The 15,632-nt window shown below is 45.3% G+C and overlaps 1 protein-coding gene across 4 annotated transcripts in view; it reads right to left on the bottom strand.

Moving 5' to 3' along the window:
• Nucleotides 1-15,632, bottom strand: part of PRICKLE2 (prickle planar cell polarity protein 2) — a 325,226-nt gene that overhangs the window by 24,920 nt on the left and 284,674 nt on the right. The gene's annotated exons all lie outside the window — the stretch shown is intronic.

The raw sequence follows: 15,632 nt of genomic DNA, 5'->3' as shown, positions 1-15,632 counted from the left end.
GCAGAGGCTCTTGGTTCTACTGGAACCAGGAAAAGTAATGAGCAGGAGGATGAAGAGGTGGGGCTCCCCTGTCCCAGTGGGCTGCTCTCATCCTGCAATGGCAGCTAGGGAGGTTGTTTTGGGCTGAGCCCAGGCTGGCTGCTGTGAGGAAGGAAAGCAAACAATGGAAGGTGTGGAAAATGAGTTTTGGAGGGGCCTGTGGCACTTGGTGGACTCTGTCCATTTTGGCTTCAAATGCTGATGACTCTCTAGAGAAACCTTCCCACCAGAGAAAGACCTAAGCTTTGTGTAAATTCCCTCTTTTCAGGCACAATTAATAGGTGATGTTACTGAGAGCTCCCCTCCTTCTTCTTCAGAGCTTTTAATTGATAGATGGAAATACAGAATAGTGGTTACATGTGTAGACCAGCAAACCCCATTAACTAGCTATGCGACCTTAAATTCTTTAACTCTTAGTTCTCTCATCTCCAAGAAGGGGATAATAGCTGTAACTGTTGTTACCATTGTCGCTTGGCTTTTCCAAGTATTTTGATACAATACAGGGGTCCTGAGAATATTCTGCATCTCTGCAAATGCAGAAACAACAAATACTTTTTAGTGTTTACTGTGATCTATGCATTGTATTAAGTGTCTTCTCTTCTAATCCTATGACAGGGTTGATAAAGGCGAGGGAATTCGGTCTCGAGAAGTTTAGGTCATTTGCTCAAGGTCACAGAGCTGGTACCGGACAGAGCCACGAGTTAACAGGTCTATCTGACTCTTGAGACTGTCACCTTAATAGCAATTTCTAGGCCCGGTGAGTAGGGTTTGGTGGAGCACAGATGTTACTAGAGAACATTTTAGTGTGTTCATAAATGAGCACTCTATCTCTTGAGATGTAGTACTTCACAGAGAGGAAGGGCCAAGCTAGGGCAATAAAAGTAGAACTACTTCACGGATCATCCCAGAAGCTAGAAACAAATGCACCTGATGAAGAATTTGGATTTGCCTTAATGCTTTGCTTCTCAATCATGTCTCCTTGATAAAATTACTGGGGAGCATGAAAATATCCCCTTGCCCAAACCAAATGCCAGACCAGTTAAAGTGGACTCTTAGGGATAGGGCCCAGACATCTGTATTCTTTACACTCCCCAGATGATTCCACGTGTGACCAAGATTGAGAACCAGTGTCTGAGTATTAGCATCTATGTTACATCTCACCAATAGGTGTCCAATCACACTTTCCTTGAGAAAGGATGGAGAAGACTTGGTGGTCACTTTCATTAGAGTAGGTGTTAAGTATTCACTCTAAACCTTTCGAGTTTGAGGTAGGAAATCCCATGAGACATTGGATCCTTTATCCATGTTAATGGCAGCCAAAACATGTGACGGTTCCTGACATTTGCCAAGGATAAGCCTTGGTCACCACTCAGTGAATATGACCTAACTGTGAATTACTGAAGGTCCCATCTCTTCTCCCATCATAGTGATGAGATTCTAGAAGGGCAATGTCACATGACAATTTCCCTTACCAACAATATAAAATCCTCCTGCTGAACTTCTGGACCTTGACCTCAGAAAGGGATCTTGAGGAATGGTGGAAGGTTAAGTGGAAGCCTTCTATAATTTTGGCAACATCCACAGGGGGAAAAATGACAGCTGCTCAGTTTTTCTTCTTAAAGATCAACAAACATATCCAAAGAGCCCTGGAGTCTGTTTGCCAGGGCCAATACCGGCTAATTTGTGCGATAAGAAAGAAGGGGGTTTGTGAATCATACTTCTGCAGAGCATATGTTTTGAAGGATTACTGTTTACTTAAGGAAAGACTTTTGCATTAATCAGATTTATGCATTAGTTGCTTGGCTAAGCCTGGATACCTGGGGTAAAATTCAAATGTACTGCGTACACGAAACCCAGGATATGACTAAGTCAGAAATCAGCACTGAAAGTAAAAGTAAGCTACAGCAATAGAAAGATCAACAGAAAGAGTTCACAGACTTTTTTTTAACAAAACTTTTTTTGTTTTAAATGGCACGTTCTCCCCTCACACTCTGTAACACATGATATTTTTGACCTAATGCTTCTTTGTACGCTTGCATTTACTTTCTCAACTCACTCTGCAAGTCATCTGACTTTTTCTACTTTAAGCACCCCAGTGAAAAAGGGGACGAGGACAGTGTTCTCAGAGGGATTCCAGGAGGCTGAACTGGAGCCAGCCTCACAGGTCTAAATATAGTTATCTCCCCCTTGACAACTACGCTGGCCTGCTTTCAGTTGCTGGAAATGTACAAATTCTCTCTTGCCTCAGGGCCTTTGCATGTGCCATTCCTAAGGCCAATAGCCTCTTTTCCCTCCCCTTCTCTTTCTGTGCAAGGCCAAGTTCTTCTCCAATTCTTCGCTTAAATATCACTTCAGAGAGCTTCCAGATCATGCTTTTTAGATGCTTAACCCTCAATATTCTCTATTCTTGACCCTGGTCATTTCCATCATGGCACTTATTACAAATGTCTGTGTGTGTGTGTGTGTGTGTGTGTGTGTGTTGACTACCAGATTATAAACCATCTCCATCCTGCTCTTCCTGAAAGCTGCAATGGCTGGCTCTCTTACCCTCTGGCCTCTAGTGGGTGGGGCTTGACTCAAAGGAGGAGACCAGAGGGCATAGAGTGAGCGAGGTCAAGGTTTTCCTCTGGGTCCCTCCACCAGGCTGCAGGTTGCTTGTATTTCTCTCCCTGAGGCCTTACTTCCTGTGCCACCTATTTCCTGCGGGCAGGGGGGGGGGTCCTGATCCCCAACAGAGACTGGGTCTGATTTATTCACCAATGTATAACTGACACACGGTAGGTGCGCAATAAATATCTATTGAATAAATGAATATAGAAGAATGAAGAATCAAGATGTTTAAAAATGTCTTTCTCTTCCCCATTCTGTTTCCAAAACATCTTGAATTAAACCCTAGGGTAGAAAATAGATAAAACAGGGTTGTTGGGATTCTGGGTGGGTGGGAGAGACACACAAGCATGGTCTTCTTTTGAATGGCCACTCTAGAAAGCCCGCGTATTGGAGATCTATTTTGGGGAGAATGCCATGAAGGAGGATGTGGCATCTTCTGTGTATACAATTGAGGTGTGCGATATTAGGGGCTGGGCTGAGACTGAGTATTTCTATCTCAATGCTCCCAGGAGGACCTGGGGTTCAGCTCGTGAAAGGGGTGGTGAGGAGATGGTATTTCTGTGCACCCATGAAAAAGTGTTGAAAATGCTTTTTTTTTGCTGTGGTCTTGGGGCACAGAGGAAAACTGGAATAAAAAATGTCCTCTGACCTGAGGTGCTTTAGCTAATACTGCTAGATAAAGGTGTGTGTCACCCACATCCCCCCACTGCCAAGGCCCCACACAACGAACAGATTCAGAGGGCAAAAAGGGACAGAGGGGCCATCTGCTTCTTGTGCAGCCCTAATCCTGAGCAGAAAGCAGGTCACAAAGGACAATGCTCAAGGTGACAGAAAGCCCAGCCACTTACAGGTCATGGTCCACTCAAGGATGGTGAGATCTGGGCTGCGCTCAACAGTCTGGGGACCTCCGGATGGGCTGGAATTCTTCTCCCTGCCCTGGGGCCCGTCCCAAGCTTGAAAACACATCTGCAGCCAAGGGCCTGGCTGGGCTTGTTCCTGGGGCCGATAGTGATCTCCTCAGGAAACTTCCATTGTTGCCTGTCCCCATTGTCTCTCCCCTGCTCAGGGCCCCGAAGCACGAAGCACAGCCTGTTTCTCATCCGCAGATTCAAAGAACAAATTAACTCCTCTAAACTGTGGCGAATGGGAATTCTCTGAGAAGTTAATTGATGCTGGGGGGAAGGGACATCAGTGAAGAAAGGGCTGAGGTCTGGGAGCTGGCAGGCCTTTCCGCACATGGGGGGGGGGGGGCGCTCCATTAGCACTAATAGGTGTTACATGGGCATAATTAGGCCACAGATTGTGGTTGCCTCTTTATGCTCAGATAAGGCTGGAGATGGAGATCCAGAGAGAAAGGGTTCATCTTTCTTGCTGCAATCATTCCTGAAGATCCAAGCAGCAGAGTTCCCCACTTGTGGGTGTCAGTGTGGGTCTGGATTACAGACATCTCCAGAACCTCTGCGTACCATGCCCATCCATCGATTCCAGCCTCTCCTTCCATCCCTGTACATCTGAATTCCATTCCATCTTTCCTCTCCTTGGTAAGTGAGCAATGGGCTGAGACACAGTTAAAAGGAAGGTGGCAGGAGGTCGGCACTCTGGGGCACCTGATAATAAAAATAACTCTCAAATATTGAGTTTGCCATGTGCCAGGCATGCAATTAAGTGCTTTCTGCATATTACCTCATGCTTCACAACAGCCCCATGTGGCAGACATTTACATTCAGCCTCCGGGATGCTGAGGGGGTGAGAGATTTAAGCCACCAGCCTGAGGTCACACAGCCACAACAGTCATGGGATTTCAACCAGGTCAGTGAGATCCTTAAACACTAAACTCCAATGTGCGCTGCAGCTGGGGTCAGAGCAAGAAGCAAAAAGGTTTCTTTCCCCAGCAAGGGTTGCTTTGGAAATGCCCAGCCTGGGTGTCTCCTTCACATGCCCTCAGGCCCTCGTCAGATGGGATCCTTCCATGGGGGAAGTGGTGATTTCTAATGTGAAACCCTGTGCTAGACCAGGCTTTCTCAACCTTGGCACTACTGTCTTATGGGAGCAGAGGACTCGGGTTGGGAGGCGAGGTGCTGTTCTGTGCGTTGCCATCCCTGACCTCTACCAACTAGAAGCCACTAGCACTCTGCACCCCAAATTGTGACAATCAAATGCGGCACCTGAGTGGCGCAGTCAATTGAGTGTCTGACTCTTGGTTTCAGTTCAGGTTGTGATCTTGGGGCCCTGGGATCCAACCTCGTGCCAGGCTTCGCCCTCAGCATGGAATCTGCTTGAGATTTCTCCCTTTCCCTCTGCCCATCTTGCTATTGCTCTCTCTCTCTAAAATAAATAAGTCTTAAAAAAAATCGCTAGACATTGCCACACGTCCCCTAGCTGACAAAGTCACTACTCCTCCCCACTCACCCCTATTGAGAACTGCTGACCTAGCCCACCATGCTCACACTGCAAGAGTGTTTGTGTATGAATGTGTATCCCTGGTAAAGGGGATTTCTCTCCTGGTGTTTTTACCTAGGACTCAGTATCCAGATATAGAGATGGAAATTTAAAAAAAAAAATGAGTTATTCTAGGCCATTCTCTTCACTCCTCTCCTTTTCTGCTCTTAGCTCAATCTGCTCCCAAGGAAGAGACACAAGTAAAGCCTGAACTGGACTTTTCTGCCTTTGAAAATCAGCACCTGTAACTAACTTAACAGGCAGCCCTCGGGTGGTCTGCTCCTACCAGGCTGAGACATCCAGGCAAGGCCCACACTGCTCACTACTGAGCGGCACAGAGTCCCTGCCAGGGACTGTCACACCAAGAGTGGTGCCATCAGAGTCGGAGTTAATCCTCACAGGTGGCCCTGGACTGATAACACCCTCAGTGGGGCAGGCAGGACTGGGCAGGATGCCGGACTCCAGGAAGCAAGAATCCCTTTACGCTTCGCACACTTGAGAGTCAAGCATCTGTTCCAACAAAAGGCCCAGAGAACAGAAATTCACAAGAGGACATTTTCTACTGCTTTCTGCAAAAAGCAAAATGAACACGTTTTTGCCCCCACTCCTTGGACATGGGAAGAACAAAAGAGAAAAGAGAAGACAGGAGCTGGGTCATCTGCAAACTGGGACACCAAACCCTTGGGTAGCCAAGAGTCGAGAAAGGCTCTTTTCTGGAACCAAGGAAAAGAATGGGAGAAATAGGCTCGTTTTAGTAAGTGGATGGGGAATTTAGCATGACATTTTTAAGCTGTTAAAAGCTGTTGTACTAAAGAAAACACTCAGCTTTTTCTTAGTAATTCTGTTGGAAGACACAGACTTTATCTTCTAGTCGATGCCCCGCCTGTTTACTCAGCCTGATTTGTGACAGCTGCCTCCCAGAAACATGTCGGGGTCTGGTTTTGATTTGGGAAGGGCAGGCGGGAGGAGGTGCCTGGAGGAACATGGCTGGGAAAAAGACAGACAGACACACACACATAAAACTACCTGGGTGTTCAAGGTGCTGTTACTATTTACTGTACCAAGAGCTATTGGATGTCAGGGACATTTTCAGAGCTTTTTGGAAAAAAGCATAGTCTAATTTTTCTTTTTTCTAAGTAGGAGGCTGGACTCATGGCAAAGGGGCGCCATGGGCAAGGAAAGAGTTCTAGCCACAGACGAGGTGGTAGGTAGGGCTGCTCACTCAGGCATGAGGTGGGGAGCCTGGGTTTCTCTAGCTCACTGTTCCTTACACTTAGGGGGCCTAAGAGTTCTGTGGGGGCATTTGTTAGAAATGTTGATTCCCAGGTCTGGGCCCTGAGAGATTCTGTTTGTAGGACTGGGATGGGCCCAAGTATGTGCACTGTTGACAAGCATCCCAGATGAATGTGCTGTAGGTGGTCCTCGGGTTGCTCTAATTGATGGAGGGGATGGTGACTGTTTACATGGAGAACTAGTTTTCTTAAAGCTGTCCCAGGTGGCTTGTACTAGGAAGTGGGGTTTTAATCACACTCATTTTCCACTGCTCTGGGAGGCACTTCATGTAGGGGCAGAGGAGGGGTGGCCAGGCCAGGGATGGTTGGCACAGAATTGCTGATGGGCCTCCCAGTCCCCTCAGAACACTCCATGGAGGAGATGCTCAAGTGAGAAGGTCAAGCATCTGGCTAGAAAGTGTGCCAAACTATTTAGAAGGTTTGATTATGTTTATAAGGAAAGAGTGGGGCAAAAAAGTACATTTTGTGGATGCAAGTCAAAGGAAATCAAGATTTAAATACAGATTTGGGAACCTCCGAAATGTCCCATTCCAGGGATGTGGTGACATCCATTTAACTGAATATTAATGCAGTCATTTACACATGATGGTGACATAAGCTATGAAAATGAGCTAATGACAGAATGCAAATGAAAAAATCTAGGACACAGAACATTATGTTTACAATGCAGAAGAAATAACATAATGGTATATAAAGAAAAAATTAGAAAATTCACCAAAATATTAGTGTTAGTCAAATGGAAAGAGCTGGGATATATTTTTCCTCTATTTCTATCTTAATTTTTCTTTTGTACATTTTCCTAGTTGCCCATAATTACAAAATAAATCCTGAAAACCTGCATTTCAAAGCCATTATCAAGTGGATGAGAACAATGTCATTTCCCTTTGTCAGAGTCCCACATTCCAAACCTCCAAGAGCAATGTACACAGGTTCTTAAAAAATCTACAAAATCTTGCACCAGTCTGAAGAGCCCATCAGCCCCCTGCCTCCACCCCAGATCCATTTTCCAGTGTTGCCTTTTCAGTACTAGAATGAATCAAATCAGCAATCTTTTCTCTCCTGTCAGCAACCATGGTTACTTACTCTGGGTATAGATGACTGCTCATGCCCAGGGAGGTTATAAATAAGCCTCCTGAATGGTTATTAAAAACCAGGACACTGGAAAAATTTCCCTGAACCCAGGAAATGTGAGACCATGACCTGTAGCAGGCATGCATCGGCCCCTCTAGGGTGAGCTCTGTCCAGACTGGTCTGTCCTTTGCCCCCCATTCCACTCACCTGGCTCTAAGAATATCCTCTGCTTCCACACCACGGAATTGACCCAAAAAGAGAAAAGTTGAACAGATTTTGTCACAACTTTCTGCTGGTTGTCATCTGGCCCTTGGTCTGTGAGTCTTGTTCAGAGCCATGAACCAGCAAGAGGGCACCGCCTCCGTAAGGAACACAGTGAAAGTCACCGCATGGGACCCGTCAGAAACCCAAATCACATCCTCAACACTGAGCTCTGTCCAATCTACCGTTGCAAAACATCTCCTTGCTGGCCTGAATTCCCCACATCTAAATCACCACAGACACATGCCCCTGTCTCCAGAAACCCATGGTGAACCTACATAATAGACATATGACCTCAGGTTCACATGATGGGGCTTCTAGAGGAAGGAACCAGATCCGGGATCAGTCTCAGATCGATGGGATGCACTAGATGGGATGGGCTCAGTAGCAGACACCTGTGCTGTTTACTTCCTTGCAGTACTATCCCATTTCCTTTGAATATACTACCTTGATTTCTCTTTGAGAAGCCCATCTCCCTTCTCAGTCCCTGCAGTTGGGATGGGCTTGACCCCACTGCCTAGTTCCAATGGGCACGTGACTCAAGATGGATCAATCAGAGCATCAGTCTTCTGCTCCTCCCACCACAGGAGTTAGTTTAAGAACTGTTAGGTGACCCAAGTCAGGTAAATGAGACCCAATTCTGGGGCTTTCGGTGATACTATTAAGAAAGATGAGTTCCCATTCCCTTTCATTTGAAGCTAATGGATGTTGGCCTAGAGCTGCCCACAGCCATCTCTGCTACCACTGGGAAGAGCCTGCCTGAGAACCAAGCCAGTCTTCAGGGAGAAAATAAGAATATATAGAGAGGGGATCCCTGGGTGGCTCAGCGGTTTAGCGCCTGCCTTTGGCCCAGGGCACGATCCTGGAGTCCCGGGATCGAGTCTCACATCGGGCTCCCGGCATGGAGCCTCCTGTGTCTCTGCCCCCCTCTCTCTATCATAAATCAATCAATCAATCAATCTTAAAAAAAAATAGAGAGAGAGGGGGGAAGGAAGGTGGGTCCTGAGGACATCATTTGGGCCCTTGGATCCAGCTGTTCCCAGAACCAAAATTCTATGAACTCTGTAGACACTTGATTAAAAAAAAAAAAAAAACTTATTTGTTTACACTAGCCGAGTTGCGATTCTGACACTTGCAAACAAGAGTTCTGTAATTCCCATGAAGGAAGACAATCCCTACGTGTTTTCCAGGCTGGCCCTGAGGCCAACTGACAGGACTTTGGATTTTCTAATCTGTAACTCCAGACTGGGCCACCCATCATTCCCAGGGGAAGGGATGAACAAAGGATCTGGGCCACAAGATTCATGAGCATGAGTGAGGTGTGGCTGCTCAAGTAACAGGCACCAGCTGGTTAGGAGGTTTTACCCAACAATTTAAATAAAGAAACTGGGGTAGCGGATGCATATCCAAACTATGCAGAAGAAAAGGAGCAATGTTCCTGCCCAGAATTAAATATAGAAATGTTTTGCATTACAAGGATTAAAAACCATTTCAGACATTCTTGGTCAAGTGAGCTGATCCAGTTGTTGCTTTAGATCCCCACACTGTTGTTCTCTTGTTCTCTACCAGTTTGCCAGCAATGCTGAAAAGTTACTCTGTGACCCCCTAGCAATCAATATATCTTGATGTTGCAAGATGAAGTGTCCCTTGTCAAGATGAGGAGGTGGTACAGGTGTGGAGGTGTCACAACCATGCAACACTCTTTAAAGGCAGCAGGAAGCCCTTTTGGACTTCCATTTCTACTGTGTCTCTACGTATCCAGGCCAATGACACATGTGCTTTCAGCACTAAAAGGCCAGCATTTTTTGAGTTGGCAAACTTTTATACATTTTTAGGTTTTTAATTCTATCCTCTTCTGTCTTTCCAGACCCATCCCCCAAGGGCACTGTAAACCGGCCAATATTCTCTCCTAGGTCACCATCCCATCTATCCTCTTATATCAGTCTTCACTGTTGTTTATACTGTGGGCCTTCTTTCATGTGTTTATAGTTGCCATACATTCCTACCACTGGGCCTTTACACATGCTGCTCTTGCTGCCTGGAATCCTCCTTCCCTTGTCTTTTAAGCTTCACTTTTTCAGGATACCCTATCTGACCTCCCTGACTTGGCTATACCCCCTTTTTGTATACCCTCCTAGCCCACAATTACCACAGATTCAATTTCATATTGTACAATTATATGCTTACTATCTACCAAACTCCACTAGATTGTGAGGGTCAGGAAGATAGGCCCCTTGTCCACTTAGCTCAGCACTGTATCCCTAGTGCCTTGCACAGGCAGTGGCACCTACTTAATAGTATTATCCGCTAATGGCACTGAGTGCTTAGAGGAGAGGCACTGTCCTAAGTTCTTTACAGGAATTAATTCCTTTAATTCCCATGACAACCCTAGAAGGCACTACTGTCATTTCATTCAAGGACGGGGACACAGAAAAGATAACCCCAAGGTCACAGAGGTATCAAAGCACAAAGTCCAATTTCCAACTCTGGCAGACTGGTCTACAGACCATGCTCTCAGTCACTCTGTGGTAACTCACAGGGTAGGCACTCAAGTCACACTGGCTGGCCAAATGAATGAATGAATGGATGGAAACCATCCTTTCTTTACTCCCGTCCACACCCGCACTTCCTTCCTTCAGGTCCCAGCTCTCTGACCCAGCCACTCCTTATGGCATGTGGCTGATCCTCAAGGGAGAGCCGTGTTCCCAGCCTCACTGCTGTGCTCCAGGGCTTCAGCTGACCATCTCCTATTGTCTTTTGGCGTGGCCTCTGAGGCCACTGGTCCCTATCTGAACTCTACTCTTTCCCTGGCCCCAGTGTGACTTGAACCATGGCCCTAACTCGCACTACAGGCTTCCTCTCCTCTCTGAGGGCGCAAACCCCGGGACGATCTGCACCTGTCTCTTTTAAGTGCCTCTGACCCAGCACATCACTGTGGACTGCCAGCCTTGCCTTCTGCCATGTTCTCCAGCTCTGCTCCAGCCCCGCCAGGGCCAGATGGACATTAACAAACTGGCTATGACAGGAAAAGAAATCCTCATCCCTTCAGATTGAGTCCTGTGCAAATCCCGACTGTGACCATAACCCTTTGTGTGAGGATGCTACCAAGGAGGTTAAGAGCAAGGGCCTTGCAGACTCTCACACCCAGGTTCAGGTCCTGGTCTGTCAGTGGGGACCACGGGGAGGCCACAACTCCTATGAACCCGAGCGTACTTCTCTTTAAAATGGGGAAGATAATCAGACTTCTCTCACAGGGCTGTTAGGAGGATTTAAAGAGATGTTATATGTGAAACCATCATGTCAGACCACAGTCTACGGTCTTACAGCTGTCACCCGTTACTATCTGCAATCCTGTGATCACCCAGGCTGCAAGCTGCTTGGCAGGCATGTTTAGGCAATGGCAGGGTTCAAGAGCTTCTGTAAGGCTCCACACAGTGCTAGTGTAAACGGTGACTGTGCTCGCCTGACTCACTCTGTGTGAGCATAATAGATGGACTGTGTTTTCCAGGGACAAGGGGCAGTGTGCTCCTGGTTCTAAACAAATCAGGGGGTAGCAAAGCCCAGATCTGAGGCTGGCAAGTCACTGGGGCTGTTTCTCCAGATCTATTCAAAGGAAAAATGCTGCCTACAAAATGATCATGCTTTGTGCCAGTTTAAACACTACAAACTTACTCAGTAACATGAGTTATTGACGAGGAAGAAAAAAAAATCCATTATCTTGAAAACTAGCTTTCACCCAAGGATCAAGGTGTTTTGACTAAGCCTTCTATGACACATACTTGTTACTCACAGAGTGGGATTCCAGGATTCAAAGATACACGGTTCTGAGCACTGCCTTCTCCAAAGACTAGGGAATTTCCTAGCAAATTTATTTATTTATTTATTTTTGACTAATGCCTTGTATCTGTTTATTTGGAAACTGTCTAGATTTCCAAAAATTCTTTATTAACTTATTTACATAAGATCAAGTTAATTGAGAGAAAAATTTAAATGCAGTTAACAAATTTTGACATGTATACACTTATAAAGAAGGACAGATGATTTAGACAGTAACTTGGAGGCTTTAAAATTTTATCAAGCTATCTAATCAAAAAGCCCATACTTGCTATTCTTTGAAGTATGGGGAGGAACAACAGGATACCACCTATATTAAGATACTTCTTTTTTAGAAAAACAAGACAAAGAATCTCCTCATAAGATTTCTTCACTTTTTGTTTTAGGTTCTTCCTAAATGCACGACTTTGTTCACGTTAAAAGCCCCTCAAAAGGTCAGTGCAATTCCAAATTGTTCTTGGTGAAACTGTGCCAGTTACAGTATTTGTATTGTAGAGAAAAGATACACCTGGAAAAATCACAGTTTTAGATTGTGAGAACTTGTGAGAACTGGTAGGGTCTTTTTTTATTTTATTTTATTTTATTTTATTTTATTTTATTTTATTTTATTTTATTTTATTTTAATTAATTAATTAATTTATTTATTTATTCATGAGGGACACAGAAGGAGAGGCAGAGACATAGCAAATTTAAATGCAATAGTTCAGATTGGCAGCAAAACGGCCAACTTTCTTTTTTTTAAAATTATTTATTTTTCAATTTTTAAAAAGATTTTATTTATTTATTCATAGGAGACACAGAGAGAGAGGCAGAGACACAGGCAGAGGGAGAAGCAGGCTCCATGCAGGGAGCCTGATGTGGGACTTGATCCCAGGTCCCCAGGATCACACCCTGGGCTGAAGATGGCACTAAACCACCGAACCACCCGAGCTGCCCAACGGCCAACTTTCTAAGTCTAGTCAATACCATGTCTGTGGTGTGTGTGTGTGCGCACGCGCTCGTGCAGCATAGGATCCTGAAGGCTATTAAAGGTTTGCTCCAGTGACCAAGGATGAAGCAGTGCTTAGAATATGAGCTGCAATCTTTCTTCCACACTGCTGTGTCTGACAGATCTCTGGAAACAGAGGGACACAGAATGCATTTCTTCATTTTCCTATTTCTCATGCTCTTCATATGCTGGTTAAAAAAAAGAGGATCCCATGGGAACATTTGCAAATCTAAAAATGCAAACCTGCACAGCTGGTGGACGCTGGGAGATGTCAGTAGCCAAAACATCCCTGGAGGCCAAAAGTGTGCACCAGTATGCTTGGGATAAGAATGATAAAAATGAAATCATAACAAAAAGTATCAGGTAACCATAATAGAAGGTCCTCGGTGTCAAAGACTATACTAATGAGTTTAAAATGCATTATCATTTAATTCTCCCAAAAACACTATGAAGGAAGTACTATTATTCACCAAATTCCATAGATGAGGTAACTGAACAGAATGTAAGCAATATGTTCAAGGCCACATAGCTCCAACATGATGAAGGGTGGATTTGAACTGGTACTCCGAATCATTAATTGACAATCCGAAAAGCTGGGGCTCGTGGGAGAATTTCCAAAGAGACTAACGATGAAGTTAAAATTGTGCCCGTCCTACCAACTCCCTTTTGCCATCTGTGCTGTCCAATAGGGCGAGCTGCTAGCTATATGTGGCTACTGAAATTAAATGTAGTTTCAAATTTTGGTCAGTGCTGTTGAGGACTTGAAATGTGGCTAGTGAGGCTGATGGCCTAAAATTTTAATTTCATTTAATTTGCATGGATCGAAATTTCAAGAGTCCCATGTGACTGTTGACTTCACTGGGCAGTGCTGATCTCAGAAATTTATTTTTTTTAGCTGTATCAGACATGGTTTAGGGATGCTTCCCCCAAATCTCAGAGACAGAGGGACATTAGGATGCTTTGCCCAAGAGCCCATAGAAAATCATGGAGATAAACTCCATGCCTCTTTTTTAGGATGAGAGATGGTATATTCTATGGCCGTAAGACCATAGACTGTGTGGTCTCACATGATGATTTCACATGTAACATCTCTTTAAATCCTCCTAACAGCCCTGTGAGAGAAGTCTGGTTATCTTCCCCACATACCAATATGTGTATTTTTCAAACACACCAAACATGGCCTTTCCAATATTTCCCAACACCCAGATCTCCTGATTTTCTCCTAACTCGCTGCATGAGGACAATAAAGTCAAAGCAGACAAGCCCAGGAACAACTGTCCTCAGACAGTGGTCACATTAGCTTCAGGAGGGAGCTGGTTAAAATGCATGCTCCTGGGTACCCCCTCCATAGGGTCTGATGCAGGAGGTCTGAGGGGAGGCCCTGGATCCCAGATTTGAATCAAGCAGTCAAGGTCTAATGCAGGTGGTCTAGCTTTGAGAAACGCTGCTTTAGAGGCTGAATTACATATTTATCTCCTGGCCTCTTAAATAATTAAAGCATATACATTTTTTTGAGGATAGCACAAACTGGGCTGAAAGCCAGGCGGTCATCACTCTGCACTAATTGCTCACTTCTATGACATGAGGTAAAGTGCTTGGTCACTAAGGCCTCATTTTCGTTTCATATGAAACATAAGGGTAAGGATATCTGCTCTTATTTGTCCTCTAGGACAAATGAGAACACAGGCAGGAACGCATCTGGGAGGGATACAGGTTAAAAATATACTGTAGCGACCTCTTATGACTTAGAGCCACGTTTTGCTTGTCTAGCAGAGAGTTGAAATAGATTTCTCACTTAAAAATTTTTCATCTTTAACTTGTCTGAAGAAACTGGAACTGTTGGCAACCTGGTATGGTTAAGAGTGCTGCTCTGGGGTCATATGCACATGTTCAGGTCCCCACTCCACCCTTTAAAAGCTGGGTGACTCGGGCAAATCCTTCAACTTCTCTGTGCTTTGGTTTCTTCAACTCTGAAATGGGAATCTTAATAGTATATCTGTTTTGTAGGGCTGTGAGGGTCTAATTAAGTGAGTTAATATTTATAAAGTGCTGAGAACAAAGTTTGGCACAGGGTAAGAGCTACCCAACTGCTAGTTGAATAAATAAATGTCTTTGCATGTGGCAACAACCAGCTGGAGCTGAGCAGTGCCTGTCACCTCCAGATGGGGCTGACGTGCACAAACTTATCACAAGCACCACCAAGACCCATTTGACCATGGGGTCCCTGATATAAGTGGGTGTGTCTCCCTCCTCGGTGTTCTGCCCATAAGGGAAGTGCGTCTCAGGACAGTACTTCTCAGCTATCCATGGCGAAGGACCTGTTTTTAATTTTCAATCCACTGTGGACAAATATGAGACCCTCCTGAGCCCGAGTGACACACAGCACATGCCACATACAACTCACTCATGGGTTATACAAGACCCTGACTGGTCAGTACCTGGACCAGAGCCCATTGAGCTTTCACTTGGACATTGCAGCAGTGTCAAATTGTTTCGAGAGTTCCTAAACATTGTCATGTTTAGTACCCATCTCACTGCAGACTGCAGCTAGCTTGCATCCTCTGACTCCATGCTGTGTAGCGCCATCTTAGAGAATATCTACAGCCGTCTTCACATGCATGCAAACCAGCTGGACAATTTGGCTGGAGAAGGCAGGCTCTGGATTGTTTCTCTCTCTCTATCTCTCTCTCTCCCCCCACTTGGGTCCTTTTCAGCTTGCCTGCCTTCTCTTGTCTATCTACATTTCTTTTGAGAACCTCTTACACATTAAAATGAGCTCCCTAATGAGATACTGGGGTTCAGAACAGTATGGAAGCTGTCATGGGTGCTCTGGTGTCTCAAGCACTACTCAGTTTTGTGAGTACTGCCTCCAGCTCACAGCTGCCTCTTCTCCTGAATATTATCTTTGGCCAATAGCACCTGCCATGCCCCCCGCCCATATCCACAACCTTGTCCCAAAGCTGCTCTCTAGTAGCTCAGAGCCGGTGACTGACAGACACGGTGGTGTGAGACGTCAGCCCCTTTGTTGAAAGAGGGAGCCAACTGTATGATGCAGCCCATCCTCCAGAGCCTCCTGTGAGGTCAGGCTGAGGTTAGAT

The sequence above is a fragment of the Nyctereutes procyonoides genome, unplaced genomic scaffold (genome assembly GCF_905146905.1).
Source record: "Nyctereutes procyonoides isolate TBG_1078 unplaced genomic scaffold, NYPRO_anot_genome, whole genome shotgun sequence".
Lineage (NCBI taxonomy): Eukaryota > Metazoa > Chordata > Mammalia > Carnivora > Canidae > Nyctereutes > Nyctereutes procyonoides.
The sequence above is the reverse complement of the archived record's forward strand: the minus strand, read 5'-3'. Positions and strand labels throughout refer to the sequence as shown.